The sequence below is a fragment of the Pyxicephalus adspersus genome, chromosome 3, assembly GCF_032062135.1.
Source record: "Pyxicephalus adspersus chromosome 3, UCB_Pads_2.0, whole genome shotgun sequence".
Classification (NCBI taxonomy): Eukaryota; Metazoa; Chordata; class Amphibia; order Anura; family Pyxicephalidae; genus Pyxicephalus; species Pyxicephalus adspersus.
The window spans coordinates 126,652,061-126,672,197 of record NC_092860.1 but is presented as its reverse complement, the minus strand read 5'-3'; the positions used below and the strand labels follow the sequence as shown (position 1 = coordinate 126,672,197).

The following is a 20,137-nucleotide window of genomic DNA, read 5'->3' as shown; positions in this document are numbered from 1 at the left end:
CAGGATTGGAAACATTTGCTGACAAATAGCAAATGACTTAAGAAATCCATTCCAGGTTTATGGATAACCCAGCTTCACTGATGAAAGTGTATCCTCTCCAGCCTTGGAGAGCTTTAATAAATCAATCTCTTTGATTCTAATTTGAAGCTAAACATTTCATTAGCATTTCATCCAATGCTTGTATCTACTCCCTTTAATCTATTTCATTGTAGTACACCAACAATACAATTATAAATACATCCTGCTAGAATTATATAAAAGTAATCCAGAACATGTTAGTATATAGTAAAAAGTTGTCCCTTTTGACAAACTTTCAGTTAGTTTAATGGTTGACTACACAATCACATCTGAATTAGCGGTGTAAGTGCATCACAGGACTCATTCACATATTTCCTCTATGTCTATGGCTTTCATAATCAGAGAATGTAAACCACATTTATAATACAGCCAACAGCGTTCAATTGGATAGTACTGATATCTGCACTATAAAATCTCAACACAACTTTGGGGGTTTTGTTTATGTTGTTCACTTAACAAAATGAATTATCACTTTTCATTGCATATGCATTGTGTTTATATTGAGCTTGCATGCATTTGCAGTATACTAGTTTGCTTATTCTCTGTAACTTTCAAAGTTGACACGTTTTGAATGCAAGTTAAATGTAGCAGTGTGCACTATAGCTGTGTTTACATCAGAAAGCACAAAATCACATGTATATGTAAGGCATTACATATAGTGCAAACTACAGTCTGCAAGTACACTTATAAAGCCAGTTATCAATATAACGTTTGTGGCTGATAGACCTAAGGTAACCTACTACATCCATTTCTAGAAGTTATGGCCCAAACCTAATGCAAAACCCTTCTGGACATTATATTGACTTTTAAAAAAAATAAGCAGAAAGTAGGAACAAGCCGAATAGGACGAGGAAAACCATTCCAGAGGGTTGAGGCAGCTCTAGAAAAGCCGGTTATGAGTGAGGAAGTCATTAGTAGGTCATTGGAGGAGCGGAGAGAGCGGCTAGGGGAGTATTTTTTTTATTTGATTTTAAGGTGAAATGGAAGCCAGTGTAGAGAACTACAAAGAGATGCAGCAGAAGAGGAGCGGTGGGAAGGATGGATGAGTCTGGCTGCATCATTCATAATAGATTGAAGAGGAGAGAGTCGGGTTAGTGGAATACCAGAGAGGAGGAGGTTACAGTAGTCCAGACAAGAGATGATAAGAGCATGTACAAGGAGTTCGGTGGTCTCAGGGGACAGGTAGGGGCGGATTTTGGAGATGTTGCACAGGTGAAAGTGACGGGACCTGGAAATGATCTGAATATGGGGGGTAAATGAGAGGGCAGAATAGAAGGTGACACCAAGACAACGTGCTTGAGGGAGGGAGGAATAAGAGTGTTGTTAACAGTTAGAAATATGTCAGGGGCAGATTTGGGATTTGAGGGGGGGATGATGATGAGTTCTGTTTTATCCAGCTTGAGTTTCAGGAATCAGAAAGACATCCATGATGAGATGGCTGACAGGCAGTATGAAATCGTGCCCAGGACTGAAGGAGACATGTCAGGGGTGGACAGATAGATTTGAGTGTCATCAGCATACAGATGGTACTGTAAACCAAAGGAGGATATGAGAGTACCGAGAGAGGAGGTGTAAAAATATTTAAGTATGTAGTCATTACATAATTTATGTAGGGATTTACAATGAAAAATTATCCTTGGTCCTGAACTTTGGGTTTGGATCCCTTTTTTAATTATGCAACATACATGTACTGTAGTTAATTTCTTGGTGTGTATATTCTTATCATAAAGTGCTCCAAAGATTTATTAATTCCACTACAATATATTTTTTATACAATATTACATTTTTTAGTACAGAATAAAGGTTAGATCTGAGAATTGTGTTGTTTAGAAATTACCAATGATAAGGGGAAGGTTGTCACCATATTTCACTAATAGGTACTCCTGGAGTGCTGTAGCAGACCCATCATGTATGCCAGCTATAATATTGATCCATATTTTAAACAGATTAGATGTTAGATTTAATACCAACATTAAAAAAAGGGAAATCTATTTAGAAATAAGACAGTTGTGGTCAATGTTTTATTGATCTATTGAGCAAACATTGATAGGGAAGCCGTGTATGTTTGAATGTATGGCCAGCACTGCTTTTATAAAACTTTAAATCTAAGTTGGTAGCAAAGACTGATACTTCCTATTCCTGCATTTTCATACAAGTTTAGCTGTATTTTCTTGCCTATAGTCTATAGTTGTATTTTCCAGTGACATAAGGGCTGCTTTTTTTTCACCCGCACTATATTCTTCTTTGTTAGCATATGTGTGGTTTAAGTGAGACTCTGCAATCTCCTTGATCTTGATTCCTCTACAAATGAATGCAGCAGGTCTAGATAGCAAGTCAGTTGTTGACAGACAGGTTCTACAAGCTTGAGGGCACAATTACTTTTTTTTTTAATTTGGTTATTTGAAAAATGTTGTCATGGAGAGTGCCACATCACACAAGTGCCAGCTCAACAGAAGGAGAACTTACAAAGTTTGTAAAAGTTAGTTGCAGCTTTTTGCTTTAGCAAGAATTGAAAACTGTGTCAACTACACCACCAATCTAGAATTCTGTCCTGACCTGAATAAGGAAAGTGAATTGCAGCAGTAAGCATTTTAATTGTAAGCTCAAATTTTTACTCTTATCTTTTACTAAATGAAGATCTTTAGTAAATCCTTTTAAAACAATTAAGTCAATCTGTAGAAAAAGTGCCATTACACAGCAATCATTCATGTGTCTCCCCATGATTCAGCCTCCTCCTATAATGCCCCTGAATCTCTAATTGACAGCAGCTCTAAAGGCTCTGCGTTTACAAATGTGCTCCTGTACAGAAAGCTACAGAAAAAAAGATTTTCATTTAAAGAACACAATCATCAAGTGCAATTTGTGTTCAGGGCTTTAATAACATGTAACCGTTTAATGAATGACAAATAAAGCTTTTTAGCGTGTGATTACCATGCATGAAAGATCTCTTTTCCCATGCAAATCATAATGCTACTTGATGAATCAGACTCTTAGTGGTTTTTGCCAATTCAAGAAAATAGAAGTGGTCAGAAACGGTGATGAAATGTAACTTCTATTTATTTTCTCCTAAAATTTTTGATTTGCACCGTTTACATTAAACTTAGATCCAGATTTTGTAAATACTGTACATCTTGCAGCCTTTTAAAGGAAGATTTTAAAGGAATACAGCAAGAAGAACACAAAGAACAGACTGATTTTTAATGACCATCCTTGTAGACAAAGAATGTTAATCTGGGTACACATGTGAAATTATTGTCGTTGGAAAGGATCTTTCACGATCATTTCCAACGACTAATCACTACACGATGCATGAACGAGTGCTGTACATACAGCACCATTCTGCTTTATAGAGAGGGGAGGAGGAGAACGAGGGAGCGGCACCCAGCTGCACGCTCTCCCCCTTCCCTTGCATTAGGATCGTTCGTCGTCCGTGAATCTGCCAGGACAGTCGTTGGGACGATGGACGACAGGCACTGTACACACGCCAGATTCTCATCCGATATCAGCCCTTTACAACCAATATTTAGGGATACTGTTTTCCCCACAATCCCTCTTGTTGTGAAACAAAGTAATGTTGCTACTATACACATCCATCTGCCTGCCATATTGTTTAGAAGACTAATTTACTTTTATGCTTGTTTTTTTACTTGGTATCAATAAAATTACCTTGTTTATTTGCCAATAAAAGGCTCAGAAGCAAGCACTCCATTAAGAGGCAAATCTTCCATCCTTTTCACCCTGAGGCAAAATGTACCAGGTTAGACTGGATTTTCCTTACTCAGATGTGGTATATTGATACTTTATGGAAATGCAGACTTTGTAATTATAGAAGCGTTACGCTTACTATCACAAGTTATTAAATGTTTGAAGAGTGCAGTAACAGAATTAAAAAAATGCATAAAGAGTGATAAGAATGAAAAAAACATTTAGAGCTAATAGTAATACTAACATTATATGTAATGTTCAAAATAATAAATCTTACCTGACTCTAGACTGGACTACCAGTGTCCACATAAAGTGCTCATACAATATTCATATTGCTAAATGTTTTTCTTCTACTATTGGTTTTCTTGTACAAGTTACACTAGTATAAGAAATAGGGGAGAAGTAACCCTTTACTACTTTTGGAATATAAAGTCTTTTTATGTCTCCACTTGAACCTAACAATGTGATAAAAGCACAATAGCTAGTGATACACATTAAAATTGTTTTTAAAGTCTAGGTTTTAACTTATTATAAATGTCAGGTGTGTAAGCTTATCACATACCGCTATCATGAACAGTTCTATTATACATAATACAATTATTCACAGATCTATTTACCAAAATACCGAAGTATCCAATCAATACAACCAATTGTATTTTTGGAATTTTTGAACTTGTCTTGATATGGGACCTGAGAGACTCATAAAACTTTCTTACAACTTTATCCCAAAAACAAGGACACTTGGGTTGTTCTTGGGTGAGCGATGGAGAAGGAAGAAGGGCAGTGCACACTCTACAGACATATCCACAGCATTGGCAAGTATCTAGGGGGAAACTATAGTGCTTGTACAAGCCTGTCTACTTGCTTTGCCCTGAAATTTGTCAGTTTGGATTGTTGGTAGATTCTTAAAGACACAAGATCAGCTCCCGCTGCTACACTGAGAGCCATACTAAGTTAAAATCTCATGCTAGGGGAACCTTTATAAGACTGTGCAATCCAAATGCAATATTTAAACCAATATGAAGCCTGGCACTTAAATAAAACATGTTCAAAGCAAAGGCTTAACATATCCATCTAATACATTAAGTCACCAATGTGGCCTAATGTCCCTTCAGGAGCATGAAAACTATTAAAAGGGTGGCATTTTGTTTGCTGTGTATTATCTTCCCCCCATTCATGCGCTCATTCCTGACCTTTCCTCACAAGCCTCTCTGTAGAAACCTTGGCTGCTTTTGAAGTTACTGATTAATCCAATGACTGACTTGTAGAAATCAAGCATTTAACCAGCAGCTGATTTTAGTGTTGGGTGGGGGGAGGGGGGTTACCAATCTTCATATCTGGATTTCTGTCACATAGGCAGAACTGGATTGCAAAGTGCAGCAATTCAGGACTGACCTCTGATCTGAAATGTTTGTATAACCCTTTTATAGGAATTGTGAAAAAAGGTTTACAGTGATTGTTAAGGAATATAACCACCACGAACACTGTGCTAACCTCTGCTCAGGGTTAAGGTAATAAAAATATTCCAATGTTTAACTAGGGTGTAAGGGGAAGCAGGAAGATCTTTGCACCTAGCATACTTTGGTTAAATTTATAACATGTAATCATAACTGTCTATAGGGTACAATAATAGTTAAGGTGAGAGCGATATGACCTGTAATAGATACCTGCCTGGTTGATGTACATAAGCTGTTTTAAGTGCTGCCCACGCAGTATTGTAAACATTTTACATGTCCAACACTAAAATTATTTCATGATCTTGCAATCCTAAAAATGCTATTTGAGTGCTGTCTACCTAAAACAAATCCAACATGGGTGACTATATGCAGTTTGTAAACTTCATTAAAGTAAATATTAGTTTCATTAATTTGTTGTACAGGGTTCGACTCGTGTGTGAGGATGAGGGTTGTTGAGCTTTGTGTTCATTGGGTCAGCATTCTTTTTTCTCCGTAGAAAAGGTAACAAATCTTTTTACTATGTTCATGTGTCACTGATGCTATCGCTTGACTTATGGAGAGACTTTACAGGTGCATATGAGATATAGAGATAAGAACTAGCAAAGACAGATCCTTAATCTGCTTGTCATTCTTACTAGAGATGCTTACCCTTAAATATCAAACTTGATGTTTGTCCACCAAAAAGACACTGAGATGTCCCAATCATTCACTCTTGTATTCATACAAGACGTAACATATAATCGTTCAGACATCACACAGAGAAATGTTGGAAATTAATCATATTTAGTTTATTATTAAGCCTGTAATATACTAGACATATATACTGTTTTCAGCTATTTTTGTCACCATTACTATCACAGACCTTCCTTTCACAAATTTAAAACTTGTAGTGATATTTTTTTACTCACTACTTGACCACTGTGCCAGAATGTACTGCATAGTAATGACAAATTATTAAAAAAAAAATCCTCCACCATGAATGATGCTCATATATCGTCCTACATGTCCTAGTATTTGTGAATTAAGGGTGCTCTGCAAAAAGTTTTGTAAAAAAAAAAAAAAATGGGGAAAAGTCTACAGATAGTTTTGCACCTACACTAGTATGTCTCTATAACTAGGTATGTTCCTGATAAGGTTGGGGGGGGGGAGTTCTTTTGCCCTTCCCCCTAAAATGTGTTGCATGAGTTTATTGCTGTTGAACAATACATTGTGGACAAAGTGGTTTGGCACTCATTACCTATATGTGTTTGTTGCAATCTAACCCGTGACTGTAAGTAGTTAGGGTGTCCATGACACAAACTGTCTTGTGCTGTGAAAATGTTATATTCTTTATATAGTTTAGATACCAGTTAGCAAACAAGAATCAAAAATATATTGAAACTTGCATTGTATAAGTAAGTTCACTTCTATAAGTAGCCGACAGCCCTGGATTTACTCGTTCTGCTAGTCAGGCACAAACTAATTTAATGTTAACTCTGGAATTTACTAGGGTTGTCCGAGAACTGTCAAGCTCCTTTGTGGTTCAAAAGATTTCTAATACTGTGTTTGTATAACATAAGCATGAATACATTAAAATTATTGCTCCAATGTAATGGGATAGATCATTAGTCATTTTCAGTAAAGTAAAACGAAAAAGTATATATCAGTTTCACTAAGTTAGTTTGTCAGTGACTAAAAGGTCCATAAGCTGCTAAAAATACCTATAACATAACTAATACTCATCCACAAGAATTTCAGATGCAGTTTAATGTGTTCAACAAACATTGTGATCATTATTTTTTCTATTGGTTTAATATTATAGGTATCAGATGATAGCCAGATAAAATCTAACCATAAAGGAGTATAAATTTGCCAATTACCCGACTCATATTAGCTAAGCAGAATTGTGTAACAATTGCACCACTGTAGACAGTCACATTGGGGCACCACAAAAAGCTGTTAGTGATCATTTTTGTTGAACAGCTCAAGCCATCGCCTTTTTAAACATAGAAAAATGTGCTATTATGTCTATGATGCACCCTGTAACTAGCCTGCACTGCATAATAGATGCTCATTTTCCTAAGACCGGGTATCCGGGTAAAAATGAGTTTTGTAAACAATACTGACAAGAGGTGGACATAGGAAATCAAGCATATATACTAAATACATTGCACAATTATAAACCCAAATATGTCTCTAGAGGTTCCAACTGCTCTGCTATATGTCGTTGTCTATAGCCAGCTAGCCATGTGTGGGGACATTACAGCATTCACTATACCCAGCAGAACAGCTTTGAAAAAAATCTTCTCCAACCTGCTGTGAAGTTGAAAGAGAGTGAGATAAAAACAAACAGTCAACAGTCTAGTAGGACAGGGTCAGGGGGGAGTATAATTGGATTTGACTTGAGAACAATACATACATTGTCCCATTAACCCCTTTAGTATAAACAGGTATAGGCGAGCTCTACAAGAATTGTCCAGCTCCTCTTCTGGAAATGCTACAGAAAGTCTCAGACCACTGCAGAAAGTCTCAGACCATTTACCACTGAATGGATTTAATCAAATGAAGGCAGAATTGAAACTAATTTGTAGATTAGAAAGATTACTCCACCTCAGATTAGAAAGCCCTTTTATCAGACTCATTATCTTATCTGTTGTAAAGTGCAACACCATGTAAAAACAACGCCAAAGACAAACAAGTCCCATGAGTTACAGGTACCTGGATAACCTGTTAAACCAAACTGCTTTTTCTTTTCATAAATAGCCAGTGATTTGGGGAATACTTGGGAAAAATGCAGGTGTGGACCACAGTAACCAATCCTGGTGATTCTTTATTATAATGCGACATAATGCACTACACAGGAAAATTATATTGTCTAAAAATCATTAATGATAAGGATAATGTTCATCTGCAACTTGACAACATACTAGAGATGTCCTATTTTCCTAAATTTCCTAAGCTGTCCATTTTTGATCTTATGTCTCTAGGTTGGAAGCAAATGCCCAGTTTTTAAGAAAACGATTGATAAAACAGTTTATCAAACCCTTTATTATTTGCTGTTGTTCCTTCCTATGATAAACACCATTGGCTGGATCATTTTCTGTTTCAATTACTTCTCCATCATTTTAAAGAAACATCCTTGACCAACTGTGGTGCAGGAAGGTGATAAAAATTAAATATGCCTCATGTGCCACCATATTTCACCAACATCCAGCCAGCCTTTGTAATTACATAGGTACAACACAGTTTTATAAATAGGATTATGTAAATCTATTAACAAGAATGTCTCCTTGGCTGCAATGGTTGAAAGTAGCCATTGCACATTCCTCACCTGCTAAATTACGTAAGCCACCACTGTTTATTATCCTTTACAATTAACATCTTACCTGCTTAGCAACTTACTGATCAATTACAGAAACTAGGGCAATAAATACATTCTTAAGCATTAGCAACCTGTATGCATCAGAGATTCATATGTATCCTGCTTTTTAAAACTGCAGGAAATGATACTTCTAAGTTTATGTAATGCTAACCTAGTTATTTGGAAAGAATTTTATATCACAGCTAAAGCCTGTATATTGTACTGATAACTTTAAAATCACAGGACAGAACAAATATGAATGGAGACAGTATCACTTTTCTTTTAACAATACAAAGGAACTGGCAATATTTTACAGCCTTTAAAAAACTACAAGTCCCAGCTTCTGCTGCAAGCTAAAGGATAGAGGCTACCATGGATCTCGGGATGGTTAGCTCTAGAATGTGGCGACCTAATAATGCATTAAAACAGGAGCACTGAGAAAATGTCGCAGTAAAACCATAATCATTGTACTGAGTAAATAAAATTAGTTTATACATAAAACATTTTCACATGGTTGCTGTCAAAAAATGACTACTAAAAACTAAATAAAAGACAAAAAGTTAAATAACCATTCAAGCCAAAACAACAACAATATAAATTTACAATCCAATTACTGAGCCTCACAAAATCAACTATAATAAAACTATAAAAGAAATGGAACAATGTAAAACCTTAACTAAAAAGATTAAAATTATATCTAGAAAAAATACATCACCCACAATACTAACAACAAAAAAGCTAAATAAAGCAGAAAAGAAAGTGGTTTTGTAAAACACACCTTAAAATGTACAAGCATTTCCATACCTCTTAAACCTTACTGACAGGTCAGTAGTATAAAGCACTTTTGGTGGAGGAGTCACTCTCAGTCACAAGGTCTGCAGCTCATGCGTAAGTTTATTGGTCAGCAGCAATGGGACATTTACATTCCTTGGAAGGTATTTGCTCAGGGCACCTGTAATTAGCCTGTGTAGGTGGAGCTCATAGGGAGGGGAAGGCTTAACAATTCTATTTGCACTGCAGTTCAAAAGCATAAAAAACTTTATCAGGAACTCAAAGTTTTGGTCTTGGAGTGGAAAAGGTAAAAAAAATCACATTGCAGACATTAGGTTTCACAAAAAGTTTTTGGTTCTAATGTACAAAATGCAGTCAAGGCTGTAAAAGTGGCCATTAGGGAGTGATTTAGGTACAAACAACTTCGCCCTAGCACAAGGCGTTGTGCAAACAGTGTTACCTAGCAGATTAGATAAAGTGCATGATTGCTTGGCAGTACAGTATTCTGATAAATAATAGAAAGAACTGAGGAAGAGGAAAAAAAATACACATAAAAGGAAACAAAAACTTGTATCTGTGCTGAAATCTTAAGATACAGTCAGCATGTTTTTCACTGCCCTTTAAGATTTCAGTACTCCTGAGTTTTTGGCAAGGATGGACCATTCTAAAACCTAAAATGAACCATTATTACTTTCTCCATTACTTCTGATTACATCTCCGGTAGATGTACACTCTCTAGTTGTCCTGGTGACTTAAGCTACGTACACACTTCCAATTATTATCGTCGGAAAACGAACGACGAACGTTCCTGCACGATATATATGAACGATCGTATAGCACCGATCCTGCACATAGAGGTAACGACACGATCGTTCGTAGATATTGTACACACAATAGATACGATCGTTTAAGCGATAGAGGAACTATGTGCACGACAGGAAAGTGAACGGACGTTCGTTCATCACGCATGCTCTGAACATGGACGATCAACGAACGACCGTACACACGAACGATGTTCAACGATCGTCGCCCAATCCGATCCGCCGGTCCGGTCGTTCGTTTCCAACAATTTTCCTCGTTCGTCGGCGTCGTTGGTTACTTTTTTACGAACGATTTTTTGCCCAATCGATCGTTCGTCGTTCGATTGGAACGATAAAAATTGGAAGTGTGTACGCACCTTTATACACAGGGCCGCCTGTTTTGGTGACACCTTAGGGGTTTTGTCATCACTGTGGAGGAGTCACTCCAATGGTACACAGTCAGCAAAATGAAACTAATTAACAGTTTTGCCAATGGATACATTATATCCTCATCTCCTAACCTACATATAGAAAAAAAAAACCTAACATGATTTTGTCACCTAACAATAAACAACAAAAAGCATCCTAAATAGTCAAAATACTTAGCTGCCCTGCCTCTAATTTTATCTAATATAGGAGTTCACTGGTGGAGAAAATCTTAGTTTTATGTGTTTCGATAGCAGGAATTGATTCCTCACCAGGGAATGTTTCAGTTAATGTCAGATTCACGGTTTTATAACTAGACCTCATGGTGTTACTATATACTGGTTGAAGGATCAGGTGCTTCCCCCACTTCAGTTCTGTCTGCTAGGTCCCAAGAAAAGACAGGTATGTATAACAACTTTATTTTATAAACCGAAAACAAACCAGGCCACTGACCTAGGGATTTTTTTTTTTTATCTCAACACATTTTTTTTCAACTGAGTGATTGCAGAAATCACCTAACTGACCAGGTCCTATAAAAACCATATGATTGAGGAGCAATTCACACCAAGGCAGTCCACTGAGTTTGTAAATGTTGCGTCAAGGCAGGCAACTGTTGTAAGTGGTCTGACATCCCACCATAATGTTTCAAAAATACTAGCAGTACCAAGTTACTGTGCCTTACAGCATCATACAATGTACATGTAAACACAGAACTGGAGACATTGGGACTGATTTATTACAGCTCTCCAAGGCTGAAGAGGATACACTTTCATCAGTGAAACCTGGTGATCCAGCAAACCTGGAATTCATTTCTTAAAAGTCATTTGCTATTTGTTAGCAAATGTTTTCAATCCTGGACCAGATCCATTGCAAGTCTGCTGGATCACTCAGCTTCACTGTTAAAAGTGAATCCTCTCCAGCTTTGCAGAGCTTTAATACACCAGGCCCAATGTCAAGGTAAAAATGGGTAACCCAATGACACATTCAGTACAGTTTACTGAAAGATTAAAATGAAAAAAAACAAACAAAAGTTCAATCAGTGTATGAAATTGCCACCTCTTTGCCCCAACTACAACTCTAATCTAACCACTAAAATTTACCCTGAACCTAAAATTTAACAATAACATATAACTTCCCAAATCTTAAACTTTAACCTTATATCTTAATGTAAAAATCAGAGAAATGTGCTGTAATGAAATTGTTAGTTTCCTGCTCGTTCTGAAAAGTCACTAGCTTCACTTTGTTCTGGGTCACTGCCCCGGAACAATGTATAGAATACATAGGTTTTGCTGTTAAGAATCTGCACCAGGAACTTGTAGCTTTCAGTTATTCCTGGGGACACAATTACTTTCGTTTAGGTGTGATGACATTCTTTGCTGTTAGTGCAGTCTATGCAAATAAAGCAAAAACTTCCTGATCGTATGGTATAGTGTGTCATGTAATAAGATAAAGCTCCAGTTACTGCTATTATATTTAATTTTTTAGGTCTATGTAATAAAACAAGGTGTAGAGCAATGCAGCTACCTATAGCTGTTTTAATCTTCTTTACTCAAATCAGCAGAAAGTTAAATTAGGTTGCTAGGAGTGACTAATGAATGTGATGAATGTGGAGCCAATATGCAATCAGCAGATTGTGGTTTTGTAAAATAATTAAAAAAAATATTGTAGTAAAAAAAATCCCAAAACAATCCCAATTCATAAAATGTATGTCCCTATTATATTATATTAATAGACTATACATAACACCCTGTACTGCCTGCTATGAACTGCCAGATTATGCTAAGCAATGTTTATTTAACCTAGATGTTAGGAAAGCTGTCATACATACAAATGGCATGGTGGCTAGTACTTGCAGCACTGGAGTCTAGGACACTATCTGCGTGGAGTTTGTTCCTCCTTTGTTTGCATTTTTTCGGGCACTCTGGTTTCTTCACACATGCCAAAAACATACTAATGGATTCAATCTCCAAAATTGTCCTGAAGACAATTTTCTTTAATGCAAATATTTAGTATAATTCTCAGTGAATAGACTTGTTTGTAATTGTTTGATACCTATTCAAATAAACAAGAAGAAGGGGTCCCTATTTATTGCATCTGCATCCTTCTAAAACTGAAAGGGATCATTCATGAGATGCCAGTGGGAATTTAAAGACCCCCACAAAAATCTCAAAAAGTGGCCCCGTGGACAAGCATTGGTTGTTTACATATTAACATATACCTAACAAACTAAAAAAAGGAAAACCAATGCTGCCATCACAGCTAAGGACTGGTAAGCAGAATTTCTGTACCTGGGTTGCTTGCTGTCACAATGAGTTAATCCCTTTTTTACCAATACAAAATTCACAGGAATAATATTTACATACAATTTCAATTTGCATGTTTTTTATGGGACCAAATAGATGTTTAATGTTTCTGCTAATAGAAGTGTGGTAGGTCATTGATATGTAAGGTCCTTTGAGCACCAGGACTGATAATCCTGATTCTAATCTAAAGCACTGGCAGACAATGTCATCACTATATAATTACATAAATAATACACATTTATGCTGCAGTATCACAGTGGATGGAAAGTGCAAAGTTGCTTATTTAATGACCACATATACTACCAGGTTATTTAAAATATTTACCATAAAACCTTGCAATATCCAAACGCATATCTATGGTTTGTTTATTTATTAGAAAATAAAACAAAATGCCTAATACTTAACTTACAAGTGGCCATGAATAGATAAATCTACTATCTGTCATTTAAGGTGAAATTACAGCATGCAAAATTATCAAAGAATAAATCCCTGCATAATATGTTGGTGCTTTATAAATAAAGTTTATTAAAGCAGACCTAAACTCAAAATATTTACTTCACATAGTAGACAACCCTTTTATAAAAAGTAAAAGTTACCTTCTTTTTTTTTTAAATGCAACACCATTAAAAAAAAATGGTGCAGCACCTCCCCTTTTTGAATGGGTGCGCAGAGCCTCCCGGGATACATATCTTACCCATCCTAGGAGGCTCTGGATGTTCCTTCTGCGTATGCCCGATCTCGGGCATGCACAGAAGGAGCCTTTTCTTTAATGGGAGAAAAAAAATTCCTATGTCATCTACGTTGCAGTGCAAGATCGGGTGACTTAGGAAAAAGAAAAAAAAGACCAAAGAAGATATAGGATTTTAGTTTAGTTCCACTTTAAAAAATAATAATTTCTACTCCCAGTCAGTACAACCAAAGGCAAAATAAATAAAGATGTAAACAGTTACCTTTATTTATTGCACAAAGTTGTGTCTTACATGTGTGTTTTTTATTGCTTGTAGAAATAGGTGCTATTTTTCTGTAGTAATATGTATCTCTAGCTCCTCCCAACATGGTTATTTAAATTTAGGAGTCACACTCAAGCAACTGGATCCCCCAGTTTATAATACATGGCGAATAAAGTTTAGCACTGTCTTGCTTAGATTACATAGGCCTTTCCTAAAAAAAAATGTTGCTGGGATTGCTACAAAATCTGTATATGTTGTTCAGCATTAATGGCGCCTTCCCAGATATGCTATACATGTCATGTGCACTATTGCCCCCCATAACTCATGTTGGCTGTTGAAGCATGTCTTGATAACATGAGGATGGGCCCACAGTCCTTTCCAAAGTGGTGTAACCCTTCCAATCTTTACTTCTGAAAGACTCAGACTTTCTTGGATCTTTTTGTAACCAATTACTAACTGGTTTCAAACTATGTAAAATTGGGGGATATTCCACTAGATCTGTTTTTAGTACATTACACAACCTTTGCAGTCTTCAGTTGCTCCTGCCCCAACTTTTTTACACAATGTCACTGGCATCCAATTCAAAATACCGTAGGTAGATCTTTTTTATTACCAAATACATTTCTCATTTGTAACATTTAATTTGTTGTTGTTGTTGTAGTACTTTTGATTAAACACAAGGTTTAAATGATTTGGAAACATTCACAATCTGGTTCTCTATACATTTAGAACAGCATCTCAATTTTTTGGAAAAAGGGTTGTAGACAATGATTCATCAGACGCTGCTTGTATATTGTATGTTTATACATCTATTGTAACATAAAATAAACAGAAGACCTGATCTCATAGAGGGTGGGAAGAACATTGGCTGTCGACAGTCCAAGCTAATCAGTACATAACAACGGCGTGGTCCTTAGACACACTTAGGCAATGTAAACAGCACACCTACACAAAACAGTACAAGAGAGATGAGAAAAAAGAAATCCCAACTGAAACTCACACTGTCAACCTGCAATTTGTCAGTTCAACGGGCAGTGCAGCCAACCAGCGGGAGAAAGGGAAAGAGGTGTGACCCACCCATGATTAATAGCTCACAGCCCAGCTTAGATTATACAAAAATAAACATTGATGATAGAAGGAACTGATAACTATATGAATAGGTGGACTGTTTCTGTTTATGAATTCATCATTGGATAAATGTTCTACAAAGCCATGGATACTTCAAATGGGGAAGATCAATTCATATGTGCAAATATAAAAAGTAAACATATACCACTGCAAGGCAATATCAAGTCCAGTACACCAGTGTCATCCTTACAAGCAACAACCTATACTGACATGTTTATCACTTTTTAGAGGGTTTCTATCTTGCTGGAAAATCTCTGCATCCTTTTCTTCACAGAACAGGAAAATTATCCTTTTAACTTTCTGTATACCATGGTAAATAAATTGAATCATTAGTGTCAATAGGAGACCATTCTTTGCACACATCTATTTGTACCCATAGCTATATGAAACTGATCGGTTTCTATTTAATTGTTGGCATGCTTTCCGTAAATCACATAGTAGAAAAGTCCAGTTTTATCACTTTTGACAAGAGAAGCTACATTTATGGCCACATTCACAGAGGAAAAGACATTCCTAGCTGATCAAAAAAAAAGTTCAATATTTGGTTTTCTATGATTAATCACTTTGGTTACCTCGAAGGAAGCATAGAAATGGGAACGTTGACTTTATTGTTTTCACAATATCATAGCCCATTTGTGTGCGTTAGAGAGGCCTCTTCCATTTTTTCTTACCTACTTAGGGCAATGATTTCAAGCAAACAAGTGGTGTCTTGACTATGCAAGAATGGATTCAGAAGTGTACTTACCTCTAATAGAGTAACTACAGCATTATAGTTAGAGTACCAGAGTCATCTATATGGGCTCTAAACAAGTCATAAACCTTGACTAGATCAGTGTTCTGTGAAACCTTTAAGCTTCCTCCAGAGGTTGCTAGGGTTCCTTAAACATGAGTAAACTATGCCTCTCAGGTCAGTTTAACTAATACCAATGGTAATTTTGTACTATCTGTTAGGGTGACATTCTTACCACTATTAGCAATGTATAAGACATTCTTCCCAATGATCACTACACTAATGTACTATGAGTTGTGGATGCGGTAAATATTGTCAGGGGTTCCCCAAGACCTGTAAAGCCTTGAAGTCACTGAGATTGCATTAAAATAAAACTAGACACTGGTAAAACAATCTGGTCATGGCAATCCGGCAAGCTATTTGCAGATAAAATCTGTACCTGGAAATTAATGTGTCGATGCAATGAAGAGATAGATCATTATGCAAAGAGACAGTATATGATGTAAAGCAAGCAGACAAATTAACATAATAGGAAGGAAATAGCGCAAACTTCCCTAAAGACCAAGCTTCATCTGTTTCCTCAACATGCCTATTAGCTGTCCCTGTTCTACAATGAACTCTAAAGAGATGGCTGTATATAAGAGGAAAAGTCTGTACATAACAATAATAAAGTTCTGGAGTAAAAGCATCATATTAATAAGTAAGGTATGTACATTTTCAGAAATGAATCGCCTAACATTCACACACCTTTCAATGTGAAAAATATCTCAAAATGACATGATTTATGTAGGGATGCTGTTTTTAAACTGCCGTGCCGGTATGTTTATCCCAATTGTAGCACCTGTGTAATGTAGTCCACAAATGAATAAAATCAAAACTATAATAAAAAGACACAGATTGAATTATATTAAGGAGCAGATCTAGTCAAAGGATAATATTAATCAATGGAGTGCTAAAACCAATCATCAAACAGAACACAGTCTAAATAAGCAATGAATCCTGGAATCAGCAAGCTTATTTTATTTAGAACATCAGCAAAGAGACAGTGGTCACCTAATTAAAAAGTGGGGAAAATGCCCACCCGCTTTCACCAGATTGATTATTTAGATGTTAAAGTGTTAAAACAACACATAGTATATAAATATATATAACCATCATCACAATAACAATCTGAAACCACAGTACAACATACAAATTTCCAGTGCCTAAAGTAAACCTGTGGGTAACATTTTTATTTAAAATCTTATGTCTGGAGTCAGATGGACTGCCACTAAAACTCACATTGCAAACATCAACCAACTAGCTTGGCCACAGATTCACTTTATGGACCATAAAATAGTTCTAATAACGAGTGCAAAACCACAAAGAAGCGCAATGCCTATTACTAAATGCCACCCCAAACACCTTGTTTACTGATGTGTAGTACAGAAAAGGCTGTGAGAACTCACTAATGTACGATATTTGAAGTATTCTGCCAGAAGTGGTATATGAACCATTTTTGGTGCATCAACATCCTCCCACAGCAAGCACAAGCTAATATAGTCCATTACCTTTGAATTCATTGTCATGGGCAACAAATGTGCTACAGTAGAAAAAAAGAACCTACAAGATTTTATCTGACACATTGCAATGCTTAGTAGAATGTCACCGTGTATTGTGTTGCTCTGCAGTGCAGGTGTGCTGATTTAGGATGTAGGGAGCTATTCAAAGTGACCACCGTTAAAACACGTGCCCACCACAATCATTTGAGTAAAGCCCACAAATGTAAGTTATTTGTGGTGTAAAGACTGGACCTTTAGGCAGCTGGATAATTTATTAGGAGAGGAATCTTAGTAGCTGCCACTGCCAAAAATAGTCATAAAATAGAACATTGAGGTACAATGTCAATAGATATTAGTAACACAATAGTGTATTTGCCATTTTTATATAGTCAAAATGACTATTTTGTGGAATGAAGCATTTTTCAGAAGCAACGAAAAGATGCTGTTTATAGGGTTCAGCTTTTGCATTATATTTTTTGTTGCAGCCCACAGCAACCAGGATGTCCACTGGCCCATACCACACTAAGAGCATACAAGACTGACCTGGAATAGTTGCCATAAGCAGCTACAAGTAGACACATGAAAGTTTGAGTTTCATCATGTTATCTAACACAAATCAGTTTCATCTGTGTAGTAGAGTGCACCATGAGTAGATCAGGACAGGTCCACTGTTTTAAATAATAAGCCGTCTTTCACCATTAGATAAAAACATATTAGGCTGCTGAGCCATGGCAGTTAAATAGCACACACCTGTGAAGCTGTGACAAGCCAAGGATAAACAGAACTCTACCAATCAAAGTCACTTGTTTAAAGATCCACTCATCTGTTGTGAAGATGTCTTTCCATTTCTGTGTAGAAACAGAAAAATGTTGTAGATCATTGCATCTGTTTATAGTACACCACTTAGACTGTATGCACAAGTCACAAATCACAATAGGACTTGTCTGTGTACCTGCTCCTTGGATAAACATAGAATCAGTGCCGTGGAAAGTACCAGGTGACAAGCAGGACGTCAATGTTGGGGGGAGGAAGAGGTAATGAGATGGGAATGCTGACAAAACAGTACATTACAAGAGAAAGAATTTCTGATATACGGTATGGAAGATTAAATATATCGCTGCATGGCCAGATTGGATGGAATTGTTTTTAAAGATTTTTTTTGCAGATAATAAGACTGTAACAACTGATGCATTGACTTTATAGTTGAACACTGAACCATCAATTATAAATTACATGTTTTCTTTTAGTTTACGGTGTTCTCTTAGTATACTAGTATACCATGGAGTTCCTTATACTACTAGTATATTAGTATACTGCATAAACATTTGTCAGGCATGCTGTATGCCCATATAGATTATTGGAGCTCACCCCGTGATCAGATCTGTCCAGGCCAGCTGGTATCACATATGGTCCTGTAAAAGTTTAGGCGCTCACAATCTAATATCGGACGTCTTATGTCATAAAAACAGTATAATGCCAATTGCAGGGGATGTCATTTACCACACCCTTATGTTTTTGGGTAATTGTAACTAGGGGCATATGCATATGCTGGGAGGCTGGGTTCCCACTATGACTATGTGATATTTTTCTGAAATCCTTTGTCCAGTGCAACAGAATTATTTTTATTATTAAACAGGATTTATTGTGTTTCTCTAAAGTAAGCACATGCTAGTAACTGTAATTCTCTACATTTATAGGAATATACCTGGCTTGTGTAAGAGCCAGTGTGCCACTCCCTAACATTGTGTTTAAACTGCCAATGAACAAAATGGTGATTATAGCTTGCTATGAGATTTAGCCGTGAGTACATATTGCACAATGACACATGCAGGATTATTAAGGAACTATTTAAAAGCCATTGCATAAGCTGAATTATGGGCAATCTTTTTCAGTTAAGGTAAACAGAGGGAGAGTTCAGAGGAGAGGTTCTAGTAGTAAGGGGCACACAAGTGTAACACAATAACCACCAGAACAGGATTCTTTGCATGCAATACAATACATACAATGCAATTCTGACAATTACACGCATATAGATGTGTTTAACAGAACAGTGCAAAGAGAACAAACCAACAGTCAACACTTTAGCTGTGTAGTATACTTTAAAACATGTAGTTGGAAAAAATAAAAGGATACAAACATTAAAATTGGCTGTAGACGCACTACTGCTTTGTGGTTTATCACGCGTTTTACTACATATTTTCCTTCTTATTCACTGTGAATGACCCCCTATTCACACAGACAGTAAGAATGAAGACACCCATACTATAATCCTTTACAATATACTAGTGCTGCACTGCCACAAATACTGCAGGTGCATGTGGTTTTATGCTGTGAGGAGTGTAGACACAGCTTATTGAAAAAGTGGAATCTTTCATAGCTATGCACAGTGTTACACTTGTAATCCATAAACATATATAATACATAAATATATGATACCCTTAAAGTTTTCCACAACTGAAAGGGAAAACTACAGGGCATATTTGCAAGCCATCTACAAAGCAAAGAACGTGATCACTACCTAAAGTGCATTTTAATGCAGAAAAATGCAATAATAATAATAATGTATTTTATTGCAGGAAAATAAACAGATGTGAATCACCCCCTCCAACATCTCAATGGTACCCAGAGAATAGACGGGTGTCTATCCCACAATAGTGGGAAATAAGTTATTTGTCCCAAACATTCTAGAAACACACCTATAATATAATATAATAAAAACCTATTTACACATAAGCTATTACATAGGCAAAATCTACAAGCTGTACATTTAAAGTTACAGTTGTTAGATTCTAATAGATAGATAGATAGATAGATAGATAGATAGATAGATAGACAGATAGATAGATATAGATATAGATAGAGTCTGTATAGTGTATCTGACTTTTGCACAGAATTACAGGAAATGAGT

General features: G+C 36.4%; 1 protein-coding gene across 9 annotated transcripts in view; it reads right to left on the bottom strand.

The window, feature by feature from the left end:
• The window catches only part of RBM47 (RNA binding motif protein 47), an 80,113-nt gene that overhangs the window by 13,993 nt on the left and 45,983 nt on the right, over nucleotides 1-20,137 (bottom strand). For 3 of the 9 annotated variants that reach the window (XM_072406289.1, XM_072406290.1, XM_072406292.1), the window contains exon 1: nucleotides 17,980-17,996. The exons of 4 other annotated variants lie outside the window; for them this stretch is intronic. The gene's annotated coding sequence lies outside the window, so the exon portion shown is untranslated. Of the gene's footprint in view, nucleotides 1-9,358; nucleotides 9,483-17,979; nucleotides 17,997-20,137 lie in introns of those variants that run through there. 2 more of the 9 variants (XM_072406295.1, XM_072406296.1) reach the window with 2 other exon arrangements.